Source organism: Ambystoma mexicanum, chromosome 3q (genome assembly GCF_040938575.1).
Source record: "Ambystoma mexicanum isolate Mex_15411 chromosome 3q, UKY_AmexF1_1, whole genome shotgun sequence".
In the NCBI taxonomy this organism is placed as follows: domain Eukaryota; kingdom Metazoa; phylum Chordata; class Amphibia; order Caudata; family Ambystomatidae; genus Ambystoma; species Ambystoma mexicanum.
The window spans coordinates 909,132,115-909,147,480 of record NC_090926.1 but is presented as its reverse complement, the minus strand read 5'-3'; positions in this window follow the sequence as shown (position 1 = coordinate 909,147,480).

Sequence of the window (15,366 nt, the reverse complement as noted above, 5' to 3'; positions counted from 1 at the left end):
AACGACTGATGTTTAGCAAAAAAGTCATTATTTCAACAGCTATTCAATCACATAAATATGGAAAGTACTATAAGTGGCATTTACACCGAAAATACAGGCTTAAAGCTAAATCCGGACGCGTGACTCACCTGTGGCGGCATTTTCACAAGTAAAGTCGGAATAGCGTTTGGGAGCAATTTCCGAGTTGTTCTCAGTTGATTCCTCTTTGTGTACAAGGATGTGTCGTACATATCCGGAGAGAAGTGCAGGCTGCACATGTGGTATCGATGACCCCTCTTGTCCTCCAAGACTTGTTTGACTCTACTTTCAAGCTCTTCCACTGGCTATCCGCAACGTATGACCCATTCTCTTATTCGATCAACAGTCTTAGGGAATACATGCATTGTAATGCCATTGGATTTGTCATGGGTCTCCGAAGGGCAACCGAAAATAGAACATGCAGGCATTGTTGTAAATTCTGCAAAATAAAGGTCAACATTATTAAAAAAATATTTTGCATAAGCATGTGAGAAAGAATGAATTGGACCATACATTGTTCATTGCATGCTTTCTTTCGGGCACCACAGCAAAACCAGTGCAGCGTGTGCGGCTGTATTATAGGATAAATTTCACAAACGATTCATTGATGTGTTGAAAATCAGAACATGTTACTCGTCCCTTGAATGTTCTATCATGCACGAAAAGGAAACATGCTTATACTATAGACACAGTCCGCCAAGAATGCAATACGATGCCAATTGACACTAATAAAAATTGATATATCGATAACATAACAAAAGAAACTCAAGTCAATAGCAATGATACAAATTAACATAGCAGTACAGAGTTAGATACTTCGGAATAGATATGAATTTACAAATGAAGGAGATATGATTAGGATACATGCCTTTACCTTGACCAACAAACAGTTCGATTCAGCAAGCAGAGTAATTAGTGGCAGGAGAACAGGGAGATGTTCACAGGAAGCACACTGACGAGTTCACTCAAAGCGGTAACAGAGTAGCACGTTCACAAGTTGACTTGCAGTGCTCAAAGATGTTCTCATGGTAAATATCCAGTGGTTTGTAAAGAATAACAAAAAGGGGTGTGTTTGTGAATGAATGACGTGAATATGTCGTGGTATTATGTGGATTGCAGGGGCACGGTCTGCTTCAGGGGAGGCCTGCCTGGAGACACGGGGTCTGGGGAAGCCATGTGAACAATGGCCCCTGGGCGTAGGATACCTTTTGAAGTGTACATGTTGTTTGGCACCTTGGCCGTTCACGCCCCTGACAACAACCCATGGCAGCACACATCCACTGGTGCGAACTGCCTTTGATAGTGGAGGGTGGGATGGATGGGTCGGGAGGCATGCAGACAAGGCACCGGAACACTGCTGAATGGAGACACACTTAGTGGATTCCAGGGGCACGGTCTGCTTCAGGGGAGGCCTGCCTGGAGACACAGGGTCTGAGGAGGCCATGTGAGCAATGGCCCCCGGGCGTAGGATACCTTTTGAAGTGTACATGTTGTTTGGCGCCTTGGACGTTTCCGCCCCTGACAGCACCCCATGGCAGCGCACATCCACTGGTGCGAACTGCCTTTGATAGTGGGGGCTGGGATGGATGGGCCGGGAGACGTGCAGACAAGGCACCGGAACACTGCTGAATGGAGACACACTTGATACCTTTTGAAGTATACATGTTGTTTGGTACCTTGGCCGTTCGCGCCCCTGACAGGACCCCATGGCAGCGCACATCTACTGGTGCGAACTGCCTTTGATAGTGGGGGGTGGGATGTATGGGCTGGGAGGCGTGCAGACAAGGCACCGGAACACTGCTGAATGGAGACACTCTTATGTGGAATGCAGGGGCATGGTCTGCTTCAGGGGAGGCCTGCCTGGAGACAAGGGGTCTGAGGAGGCCATGTGAGCAATGGCCCCTGGGTGTAGGATACCTTTTGAAGTGTACATGTTGTTTGGCACCTTGGCCGTTCGCGCCCCTGAGAGCACCCCATGGCAGCGCACATCCAGTGGTGCGAACTGCCTTTGATAGTAGGGGGTGGGATGGATTGGCCGGGAGGCGTGCAGACAAGGCACCGGAAAACACTGCTGAATGGAGACACACTTGATACCTTTTGAAGTGTGCATGTTGTTTGGCACCATGGCCGTTCGCGCCCCTGACAGGCCCCCAAGGCAGCACACATCTACTGGTGCAAACTGCCTTTGATAGTGGGGGGCGGGATGGATGGGTGGGGAGGCGTGCAGACAAGGCACTGGAACACTGCTGAATGGAGACACACTTGATTCACTTAAAAACTGAAACAACCATTGATAAAAAATATGTTGTGATTTATTTTGTTTCTTATTTTGATGGCACAATAATACTAGACATTGTAAAGGTCTGGTTTCAGCTCAGCGAGGGAAAATCCCCTGTACTGACCACTGTTGCTGGGCAAAGTTTGTCTAATGGCACCAACGACACAGACGGGTATTACTCGTCCAACGCAGTGTCCAAGCCTCCCATGAAGCCACCATGTTTATGAACAATAGGCCACCAGCCAGTACCACCTATGAAAGAGAAAGATACAATCTGTTTTAAATGACCAATATAAGTGTATTAAACCTTAGTTGTCAATGACAATTCTTGTATGCCATGGCATTTTTGCCATGAAAAATGCTAACTAGACACTGCACAATATTGAACGACTTTTATGCGACTATTACTAGAGAATTGCAAGACTAAACGGATATGACAATGATATCTTGAAGTTACGAGAATATAGGGGACAACCAAGAAATAGTAGTGGCCTAACTGACATCACAACCAGGCTACACTTACTCGTTACTTGGATTACGAGGGCGAACTGTTGCGCGAAGTTCGTGCATAAGCACCATCAAAATCCTCAACACGGACCGTATGAGACCGACTGCCGTGAAGTCTGGCAGCTCGGTAACGCATTGCGGCTGTGGATCGCCTTGCGATATGTAGGACAAGCATCCAGAGTTTTCTCGGCAGCAGCATTTCTCCACCTTGGTTGGCATTAGCGCGCACCGATTGCAGGTACACCAGGTGGAAACACTGTCCATACGACTAGGCCCAGGCTCTTCATCTGTTGAAACGTCCGCCCAACTGTTGTCCAAATCCCCATCGTCTACAGAGTTTGCTCTTTCCAGTAATTCCTCCTCGGAATACTCGGGCCCGTACAGGTAGGGCATTATTGTTGCCATTGTGTGGTAAAGAAACAAAAATAGTTCATAGCTGTCGTACTGGTATCTGTTCACACGGGCTACAAGCAATGAAGGTAGCTGACCAGAGCACAGAAACGAGTCACAGAATACTCAAAGAAATACAGTGAGAGGAATGGAAAAGAAAATCCGCTGTTGTGTGTTGTGAAACGCTCTGTTTATACTTGTTGAGGAAAGAGGCTACCTGCCGTTTCCAAGGCGAAACGTCATTAGCTGAGGCGCAGAGAATGTTGAAACGAGACGTGCTTTGGCATTGTGAAATGGGCGGTACGCGTCTAGTGATGTCAGGCTCAGGGATGGGGGATATGATTTAGTGCTGCAAACGCAGGAAACCCAGGGCGATGCGGCAAGTGATAGGATTATCACAAAATGGCCGCGCCCTGCTGCCTGATTTTGCTTATGTTCAAGAAACGAAAACTCGGGTGAGGTGCATAGGAAATGTTTGTATGATCGATTGAATTATGGTTAAAAGCACATGGCTGACCCATAGGGACAATAATATTTTTTGACCAAACCATCCCTTTAAGGCATGAGGTGGAGTCTGGTATATCACCATGGATTGAGACATGCTATATCAAGCTATTTGGTGGCAGCAAATGGCACAAATGAGTTTTGCACGAACAGCCAGTGCAAATAGTTCACATAATAGCCCTTTCTAGGGCATCCTAACCGTGATGGCATAGTGGGCAGAATTACGTATCAGGACCATTAATATGGAAACAATATAGAGCTTTCTAAAAGACCTTCTAAATATTCAGATACACATTTAACATGTGTGTGGGAGGCATCAGGTTCCTGCCACACAGCGATTGGGATCCAGTAAAACAGGCAAAGGAGATGTGGGCAATGGCACTTATTATGTTTTAGGTGTTTGCATGGAAAGATTTGCATTTGCTGGGATGGGATTTGCATCTTCTTTATGCTATGTTAGAGAGGCCCCTATATTTAGGAGCTGGCCAGAAATCCTGTGGTTGGCTTAAGAAAAACTAGAGATTATAAATGCAGTCAGGAAGGATGTGTTAACATGTAGTTTGGTCGGAGAGGTTTGTGATTGACGGTGTCAATGTTTAATGGTCTCTAACCTTTAGACGTGGTTCTTGAGCAGCAAGTAGGGGAGTTTAGGTTGATCACCATCGATCACGTCCAGAAAGGGCTTCAGCCAAAGCTTTATTGATCGAGTGGTTTATAGGAACACTAACCAGATAGTAGAGTTGGAAAGAATGTGAGGGCATGAATTGGCAAATGTAATGTCAAATACACAACAGATCCTTGTCAGAGAATGACCACTTTGTTCTGCTACTAGGGATTCGTCTTAAGGATAACATCTGTGATATCAAAACGGTGGCGGATCACTCATTCTTTGCTTGTGAGTTTGGGCTTTTAAGGAGGGGGATTTCAGGCTCCGAACAGGTATTGGTTTAGTTGGATGATTTTGTTTTCAGGCATGCATTGAGTAGATCAAGACTTCGGTGTGCTGCTACAGCAAATTATACATTGTGTGGTGCAATTAGGGGTGCAAGGAGCACAAGAAATGATGGAAGGTTGAGTAGAGCATTGGCTCTAGATTTCTTGCTGAGAAGGTGGAGGTGTGATTACAGTTAATGCGTAGGCATTGACGGTTTAATAACTTGAGCTCTGGAAAGTGCAGCAGAATGTGGGCACTTTATTCTGCATGCATGGTGATGGGCATGGGTAGGGTTAGTGTAACATAACTATGGAAATGTCAGGATCAAGACTTGCACAGCACAGAGTGTGGCATTTGGGTGCTGTTTGATAACATGCGAGGGATGGCCAAGGTTTGCATGGTTAATTGAATGGAGTCTGTATGTAGCACCAGGTGAGGCAGTGCGCTGGCTCTAATTCTTCTCTGAGGAATTGCAAACGAGATATTGGGGTCTGTCTTGGCAAAGCACAGGTTGTGTGAAGAAGTGGATGCAATGTTGGTGGTGGAGAGAGGCACACACTGAAAACAAATGAATTTAATGTGGACCATATTGGGGGAGGGAGGTGACTGTGTGTGTGTGTCTGTGTTTTTTCTTTTTACTCATATATAGCGCACCTGACCCAGAGGCATCTGGGCACTTTAGTATGCAGTTACATATACAGTTATGCAGTTACAGGTACAGTGTAAAAAATACAGATACATATACAGAAGGAGAATTAAACAACCAAAGGCTTAACGAATCATTGAAGTGAAGCAAAATACAGAGTGCGTAATGCATAGGATGGTAAGGGTGGCCGGTAGCAGATAGGTAAGGTAAGAGAGGGCTAAAGAAGATAGATGATGGGAAGATGGGAGGTGTGGGCGGTGGCAGAAAGGTGTGCTGGAGAGGGATAGAGAAGAGGATAAGAATGAGGAGTATGCGGTAGCATGGGTAGGTGATGTGTCCGGCTAGAAGAAATAATATATTAGAGGTAGAGGTCCTGTTAGGGGGCTGGGCAGCAGTTAATTCTTGCTGAGTATACAGGAGATAATGCTTCTTCTAAAGTTGGTTAGTACTTGGATAGGTTTGATGTTAGAGGGCAGGGAGTTCCATAATTGGGTGGCCAGGACCGAAAAGCTGGAGCCACCAGTTCTTTTTAGGTTATACCTGGGAACCGTAAGGCAAGAGTTGTTAGATGATCTGGTGACCCGTGAAGATGATATCAGAGTGATTTTTTCAGTGAGGTAGGTGGGGGCTATGTGGTTCAGCATTTTGAATGTGAGACATAGGGGGCCATTACGACCTTGGCGGTAAGGGGTTAATGGTGCGAGTAAAGGTGCCGGATTCATCAACCCCTTCCCGTCTCATTACGAGTTCTGCTCGCGGGTCCCGCGAGCAGCCCAGCATGCTAACAATGGGCCCGTTGTTAGCATGCTCCCCATTCCCATTGAACCCTATGGGGGCTCGAATGGGAATGGGTTCCTTGAATGATGAATTACCGGGCCCGTCAAGGTCGGAATGGCCCGGGAATTCCTCATTCATGGAACCCGAAACCCGGTACCCAGTAAGGGGGTAGCCATGCCGCTAATAGCGGCATTGTTACCTCCTACCTCGCAATGACCCCCCATAGGGTTTTAAGTTCATTTTTTTCTTTTATAGAAAGCCATTTAAGTTGTTTCCTTGTTACTGAGATATGTTTGTTTCTAGGGATGTTCAATGCAGCTCTGAGCATATTGTTCTGCAATATCTGAAGTTTGTTGATATCAACTGTGTTGGCACCTAGGTAGAGGCCATTGTAATAGTCCAGTTTGGAACCTATAAGAGCTCTAGCTAAGGTAAGACAGCTTTATGATGACAGCAGAGGTCTACAAGCTCTAATTAATTTGCCTGTGTATGCAGTGGCTGAAGCGGTCATATTTACTTGTTTACTAAGGTTGGAGGTGGCATAGAAGTAGAAACCGAGAGTTTTTACTGCTTTGGCAATTGGGATGTTCTTCCCATCCATGTTGAATGTGTTGTAGTTAGAATTATTTTAAGTTAACTTGTGAACCTGCAAGCAGGAGTTCTGTTTTATCATCATTCAGCCACAGGCCATGGACGGCCATCCATGCTCTGAATGATGGTGTAGATTTCATTCACACGACATACGTGCGGTTTGTCATGTTTGTCCAAATCCATCCTTCCACGTGACAGAAGACCACAAATTTGAGCTCTGGTGCTTTTAAAATACTATTTTTTCTTAGACCTCGGACATCTTCCTTGTTTTTTGTCCATGCCTTCTCAACAGGAGTTTTGTTCTTTCACACTGCTTGTAACTACTGTCTGCTCATCCCAGTCCGATAAGACCTTGGCTTCTTGGGGCTCATCCAGCCTCGTCTTTCTGAGATCTGCTTCTGAAACTCGATTGCTTTTTCAACTGTGGCACACTGGAAAGGCCTTCCTTCTCTCATCTAGCACTGCTAATAACACGTAGAGGAATCATCCATTCTTTACTTGTTCCTTTACATATATACATTGGCACATGCTGCAATCTATTCACTACATAGCTTCGTCTGCTTGCGTTTCTTTGCCTATGTAACACGTGTAAAATGACTTAATGTCCTCATTGTTTCTGCAGCATAAGCCTCTTCATCTTGAGGCCAAGATGTCACTTATCTTTGATACTTTCTTGATGCCTTATAGAATATCTTCATTCTCTTCTCTCTGCATCTTCTCTAAATACATCAGTCCGGCTTTGTGTGTTGTGTCACCATTCTGTTCTTCTGGACATTTGCTCTGTTTCTTCTGGGATTTCATTCAAATGCCCATCATACTGTCGTGTATTTAGGTATGGCTTTCTTAAAGGGAACCTTGCTTCCAGGATTCTCCTCTGTATCTGTATTTTCGACGGTACTGCACATGTCTCACACTCTGGTTCCCAATATATAGACAATATGGACGAGATGGTTTAGGTGGCGGTACTTGGCTCCTTCTCTACATACTTGGTACAGGTTCCTTGCTCTGGCTTAGGTTTGTTCACCAAGGACTAGTGGGGCTAGACCTGGACATTTTCTGGTCTAGCCCCACTCGTCTGATCCCTGGTTCTAAGGCAGTGGTAAAAAAGGTCTGCTATGAAGCAACTATCAACAGAATGAAACGGGCCGGTCAGTACCTATGCACTGGCTCTTTGTATTATAAATTTAAACAGCAGGTTTTACAGCAAATTGGCATATGTAGATCCAGCATCTCAATCTTGGTGGCATGTTGAACATTGGCATTGACCCAGAGGAGTATCCAGAATTGGAAGAGTAGGGGTGGAGGGGATGAGCCCTGAAAAAGTCCTGCTACTTATCCCGCCAAATGCACCCTCACCACACAATTGTTCCCACCCCCAATATGATGACTTGACACCGCCCCCTCTCCCTGCAACATTCGGACCAGAGTGGGACATGGAGCTGTGTGCTCCTGCTCTTCATCTTGTTTTACCCATTATTGAGCCTGTAGTGCAGTCAACGGACAGGAGTGGGACGGAGAGCATGCTCCTGCTATGCCCATGATTGTGCTAGAAGGCACAGAGCAGGAGCACACGGAAACACTGCTGTCAAATGTCGTTCCACAGTAAGAAAGGGCTAGACTGGCTGACCAAGATGCTAGTCTAGGCAAGTCATATTATTCAAGTTTTAGGCTTCAGCTGACAGGCATCTGCCATTCAAACGTGCTTTTGGCACTCACTCATCATTTCCTACTTGTTAAAGGAATCCCTCAAGACTTGCCAAGTTATTGATAGACATGTACTTCAACTACTGCTTCAGGTGGACTGCAGTGCATTCAGAGTGGCTGGGTATTCCCAGCAGATTTCAGAGACCTTGCTGTGGGCATGTTTTACTACTTCTTTAGGGCAGTCAGGCCGCGGGGTGAACGACCACTGCACTGATCGGCTTGTAGATGGGCTTCTAAGGCCTCGTCCTGATGTTTTCTGAGGATTTGGTCATTAATGAGATTGTTCCTCCTATTTCTTGGTTTTATGTTCTTTTCACAACCATGGTCCTGGTGGAGTACCAATAGTGTGAGCATGTCACAGGTGCTGCATGGTGGCTAAGAAGTCAGACCCAGGGATTTAAGGCATGCTGTGCGAAGCCAGCAGCTGAGCCGAGTTCAGGCAGGAGAAGTTGACCTGGTTGGACACCAGTGGCACAGCAGGGTGGCTCAGTCCACTGGAGCGGGCATGAAACCCGGGCAGAGTCCCAGAGCAGTGTCCAACGCATAGCAGGTTGTAGGCAACAGCAGGCGGTCCTTAGTAAGAGGTGCATGGATGGCTGCAACACAGAGAAGGAGGCTGTAGTGGAGAACAGAGGCCAAGGACTGCACTAGGTTTCCAGCAAAGGTGGGCAGTGATCAGGTCTGGAGACCAGTTAGCATTTTTTCCAACGCACATACGTTGGCTTCCTCTGTGCATAGACGTTGGTGTTTGTGAATGCATTTGGCATTACCATATTTATGCAGTCATTGCCACAGATATTGCATGAATATGCAAATTAGCAGGGGAGAAGAGGACATGCATTCAGTAAAAATCTTGAAATATATATATTTAAAAAATCATAATTGTACAGAGTTAGGCCATGCCCATGCATAATGACACTGTATACTCAGTATCTTGCTCACAGTCGCAGAGATTATGTGGGCGTTACTGGGTGCAACCAGAGTCCCAGATCTACAAATAGGAAATGGAGGTAGGCGACTGATAACGCCATCATGGCTTCATCCCTCTTGAGGAACTATAGGAAACCGTGTGAGGACTATATACATAGTGGAGTGCAGAGGACAATAGGACAAGGAATGGGAGAGCAGAGGGAAGAGGCTGCAGTAAGACTTTACAGAACATGATTGAAACACCTCTCTCACTCTAAAAAAGCAGAGAAATTGGTGAGTACAGCGTGCAATGGTAAATGGCTCCGTAGTGTAAAGCCGCCTGATGGACAAATGGGAAAGATGATGCTGGAAGGATGGGTTTTGAAGGTATTTTTGTAGTCTTGTGCGAGGTCTGTACATTGGCTTTGGCTGTTTTGGTTATTCTATGGTTGTTCTGGGGGACTAGGGATTAGAACGGGTCTGCAACCTGCGGCTTTCCTGAAGTTGTGGCCTATGACTCCCATGATCCCTTACCATTCACTGTACCTGCTATGGGTGATGGGTGTTGTAGTCGGAAAACGTGAGGAAAGCCAGAGGTTGCAGACCCCTGGATTAGGACATGGGTGGAGTCAGGTTTAAATGGGAACAAAGTGAACAGTTTTTTTTTTTAAACTTCTGAGCGGTTTGAAACGCACCTGGAGTAGGGGAATCTTGGATTCCTCTTGAGAGGAAGGAAATGTCTGGCCAGCATTCACTTCCGGATATTGAAGGAGGCGAATGGGGAGGGCAACAGGTCTGGTATTGGCGCTTGAGGACTGGTCTGTTTTTAACACAGATGCATCCAGAGTTTAGCTCATGCATTTTGGGTGAGATCTACCAGGTTTAATAGTGTTGCCAGTCTCATGGGTGGCACGCCAAGTTGGTGCTGCTTTTCGTGTCACAAAAAGGCGACCTCTTTCACACTACTGATATGTGCATTGCTGATTGTGCCAGGCTGCTGAAAGCTGCCGGGCTCTTCTGTGAGTGGAAGGCTGTGCAGTAGAAACGTTTCACACGTCAAACAAGAAAACAGAGGACACAGTGGAGCTGAAAATCAAGGTCAATTGCCTCCTGTAGATATTGGCAGACTTCTCAACAGGTGGGTGCCATTAATAGGCTTAGTAGGTAGGCCAATCGATGAACCCTTGTCACAGAGAAATCTACTTTACAGTCCTTTGCGTTATTATTAATCATATTATTCGGGTATTTATTGAGCGTGGACCTAACTTCGAGGAGCAACAGAGCGCTTTACAGAGGTATACAATAGTACATACATACATACACCTGGGTGGAGGGGGCAACATAATACCGAGGGGCACAGAGGAGGGGAACAGCTGCAGCAAGGAGAGGGGCGGACAGCGTCTAGCAAGGTGGTGCGTGGGGTGAGAGGAGAGACTCATTGAAGCGTTCATTTACAAACACATTCATAGTAGGCTGACCTTAATTGACCGAATTGCACTTCCGAATGAGTTGCCAAAGAAAAGCCTAGGCCTAGAAAAGTGCTGGTGTCAAGTACTGTGAAATGGTGGGGGTAAGGCAGAAGCAGTAACATATCAGGCCTTGCACGTGACCGGCCTGTGCAGAAGTCTATTTCGCTTGTAGGCCTGTGGGACCTCAGCATCCATAGCATTGGAACAGGCTGGCGCTGGCATAGCCAGGACCGCGCACGCCACGTATACACTAACTCTTCTCAAAAGTGTAGTCTTGAGGTACTGCCATGGCGGGACTGGCCTATAGGGCACGCTGGACATTTCCTGGTAGGCCTCTGCACCCTGGGCCTCTTTTGTGTGGTAACCTACTTTTATTTCCAAATGTTCCCATAAGAAAATGGTCAGACTTGCTGAAAATGAGTAATATGGGGCCACTTTGAACATTATTTCCAGGGCCTCTTTTCGTTCCCAGTCCATCTCTGGGTACTGCTTCACGCGCAAGGTCCTTCTTCCCCTCTGCCTCTCTCGTGTGGCCCTGCCAGCTTTTCCCAACTCCTGTGAGGACCTGCAGTGGAGCTGACTCGGCTCTGCAGGTCCTACTGGGGTCTCACAAATACTAAACTACATGAGACCATTTGTTTTATGGGACAACTTATAAATGAGAAGCTCTTTGTTAGTGGTGGTTCATATGATAACCATTGTTTCGGACGATGCCTTGCTAGGTTTTAACGTTTCAGGCATAATAGTTGTGATAGATACGTTTCTCGTGAAATTCTATGCAAAACTACAATTAGCTACTCAAATCTGTGCCTTCTTTCATGCAATGTTTAAAACATGCGTGCTTCTTTTTTGTGGAGTGTCGCATTTTCCTCATTGCATATAGCATACCCATGTCAATGACTACAATCAGGGTAGCTTAACACAGAGTTTGTTAACACGTGTCTGAGTCTTGTCTTAAACTCCAGCTAAAGCACATTCTGTTTATTGTGGATTTGTGTTCAAAATGAGAAAAAGGCGGCTACAAACATTCTCTTTTTGCTTAAGATATACCTATAAGGCTTTATATTTGTCAAACCGGCTCACTATGATTTGTGTACTTTTGAAGACATCGCCATAAAACAAAGTATTCTTGAAACTAGTGCAAGAACACAGTTCACCCTTAAGCAAGTGCTCCGTTCTCATGACTTTGACATTCTCTATCTGATTATTAGGTTTACTGGAATCATACCAAACAACTTTAGATTGACTTAATAGTACATAGGAGCTCAAACATTATTTAGTGATGGTTTTAATAAGTGACTTTTTCGTAGACAACAAAAACTGCCTTTTCGCAGATAACAAAAATTGCTAACTACAACGCCGTCAGTTTCGCCCTTCCGGACTTTGTCAAGGCAAAGAATCATAGTCTTGATATATTTATTTATTATCTTCCATATCTCTTATGTTGTCCAGTTGAATGTAGTCAATGATGCCCTATTTCCCTTTGTCAGTCTGTGAAGTCCACCTGGAGGTTTCTAAGAGCAGAGATTCCTCTGCAAGGCTGACAGCAGCCCTATTCAGCGTTTTGCGTGAAAATAAGCTCCTATTTCTACCAACTACCGCTTGGAAGATATGTGATCAACTGCCTAAGTTCCATTCTGAGCACACAATGCCAGTTTCACCACTCAACCAAGGCCAAAATTAGAAGAACCTAGACTTCATTCAGTTTGCACTGTCCGCCACTCCAAAAAGCCTCCCTCGTGGAATTGCTCCATATATACTATGATTCCTTAGAATATCAAAGACTTGTGGCCCTCCCTATGACATTGATTTCTGTGATGCCACTGTCATTTCACTACGTATAACAGTCGGCACAGCTCAGCGTGTGCCACACAGGGCCTCTCAATTCCGAAAAGTGTACCTGCATAGTAGCAGTAAACCACAGGCACCGGGCAGGCCTTTGTAAGTAAATGCAGGCCCACAGGAAGTTGTGTTTATCTCAATCAGACAGACCTCTGCGCCCAGTAGAGGGTACTGGAGTTCACAGGGGGATGAGAGATACAGACATAATCATTACCATAGACAGCAAATATGTCATTACAACATGTTAAAGTATAATAACTCTGTACTTTCCCTCTCAGTTCTTCTTGTCATACAATCCTGGGTGTATGATTTAAATAAGGAGCAGAAGGTACTGGAGGACAACAGTGCCAGGTTGGTTTGGGTCCATGGTAAGGAGCAGCATTTGCCCCTGCAGCACCCCTTCTCTTCTGCTTCTCTAAACCTTTTTCCAGGATGGGACTTCTTGTATATGGAACAGCAAACGCCACACAGCACAGGGCAACCTGAGGATCTTTTTCTTCTCCAACCCTGCCCAACTTGACCGACCTGCATAGTGCCTCTTGAGTTTAACCATTTGTTTATTTTTGCGCTCAATGGTGCTTACGTCTTGGGTGGAACAGATCACCCCAAGTGAACCACACATTAGCAATAAATGCCCCCCTTAACAATGTCACGCAGAGACACTGGTACGGGCTCCAGTCATGGGCAGTGACACAAGGGTGCGAATAGAAGTGTATTTTTAAAATAAATGTTTCTTCTTTCACCTTTTATTCTTACTCATTACTTTGGCTAGGTGCTTTCAATTGTGTTCATATGTGAGCGCTCGGTTTAACTTGGCATGGACATTAAAGAGTTAATAAGGACATTGGAGTTCGTGGTATCTGAGGACATCCTAATGGACTCCTTCCATAGTGTGAAGGAATATTGTGCCCCAACCTTTTTGGGAACCTAATAAAGAGCACATTGCTGTTAAGGATTTTAAAGATGCAGCACACTCCAGACCAGGACTCTTTCTACTGGCCAGGGATGCAGTGCACAATAAAAATGCTTTTAAATTTATTACATTCAAATTCAGTTTTTGAGAAGGCAGCCAACCCGTCTCACACCCACCTTAGCGTACACCCCGTGTCGCAATGGACCATGAACCAGGCCAGTGTGTAATAATGAAATATTTATTTATTTTTCATTTTTTATAAAAATCAAACACATTCAATATACGGCAGCAATCACCAGTGTGGTGATAATTACACAGTAAAATGATAGAATACACTTAGTTTAACTTTCTAACATCAGATACACAATGCACAAATGAATGAAAGCAAGATTACTTTTTGGGTGGTATGTTCAAATAGCACCACAGTTAGGCATTCGCCCTGCAACACCCCCTCAAATCCATGTTAACCATGTTTTGTGTGGGAGGAGTTGAGTAGCAAGGAGTCAGGTATACTAGACAAAAACTTTTAACTTTCTAACATGAGATACACAATGCACAAATGAATGAAAGCAAGATTACTTTTTGGGTAGTATTTTCAAATAGCACCACAGTTAGGTGTTCCCCCTGCAACACTCCCTCAAACCACTGTTAACCAGGTTTTGTGTGGGTAGAGAGGAGTAGCAAGGAGTCAGGTATACTAGGCAAAAATCAGAATGAAAATCCGTGCTACCATCACTGAATGGAAGGCCAGAGTCGGTTTGAGCTCCCCTGAAAATGAGCAAAATGGCACTCTGAATTACTAAATAGTTATTTTACAAGTGCGCCTGAATGAATAAGGCAAGAATGTGTGTGGCTGTACTAAAGAAGCACGGAAACGTCCAAACTACAAGGCAAGGTATCAAACAACGGGCATACAGTTTAGAAAATCGACTTTGGGAGAAAAACAGTGCAGCAAGAATCACACGTGGTAAAATTGCAATTTCTTAGTTTTCACTTGTTTAAAATAGGCGAACAGCTTCAGAAATGAGCTAAACAGACAGAATCGCAAATCAGTTTTAATGCTAAGGTACAAAGGCACAAAACAGGTATGATACTAAGTGAAAGGGGTGACTCTTGATGGGTGACTGTATGGGATTCTTAAACAGAAGGAAAAAATATGATTTTTACACAGGAAACACTTTCACAGGCAACTCGATTTTGTTAGAAAAAGGATTTGTTTTACTGCAACTATATTTTTAATGGCTAGATTGTTAAAGTAAGACAAGGTATGCAAGGAGGTTACTTGCAAGGTTTACCTATCCATGCTGCGTTCATCTCTATGGATAATTAATTAACTTATTCAAAATAGTGCTAAGGACTTACACAAGGACTGAAATTATTAGAAAGAATTGCGCTAACACATGGAGACTAACTCAGATTTTTCTAAGGACAGGATACACAGAAGGATTTAACAATTTAAGAAGTTACTAGGATACTTTTTGGATTTTTTATAGGGTTTCTTATAGGGTTTTACAAATAGCAAGGTAACAGAGCAAAGGATGCAGCTTTTGGATATTGAGGAGGGGTGATGGTTACAAGAAGCACTCAAATTGGATAGTTTGGACAGCTAACCGGGTCTCTAGAGAGTGGTACAGGGGTCTGTCACTGCGAAGCAGCAGCTCTCCTCTAGGGACACAGCGAAGCAACCAGGGTCTGGTCTCAATGGACAGCGGGTGCATCAGCTGGGCAAAGACAGGTCTGGTCACAGGATGTTCCCAAAGTGGTCCACAGCCTTTCCTCCTTTCTCCCTAAATTATGGGGAATTTTGTAGGGTTTAGTTCTGGATGGTGGTTCTGTCTGGATAGGAGGTACTGCATGGAATCTTGCAGGGTGAATGGGCTTTTC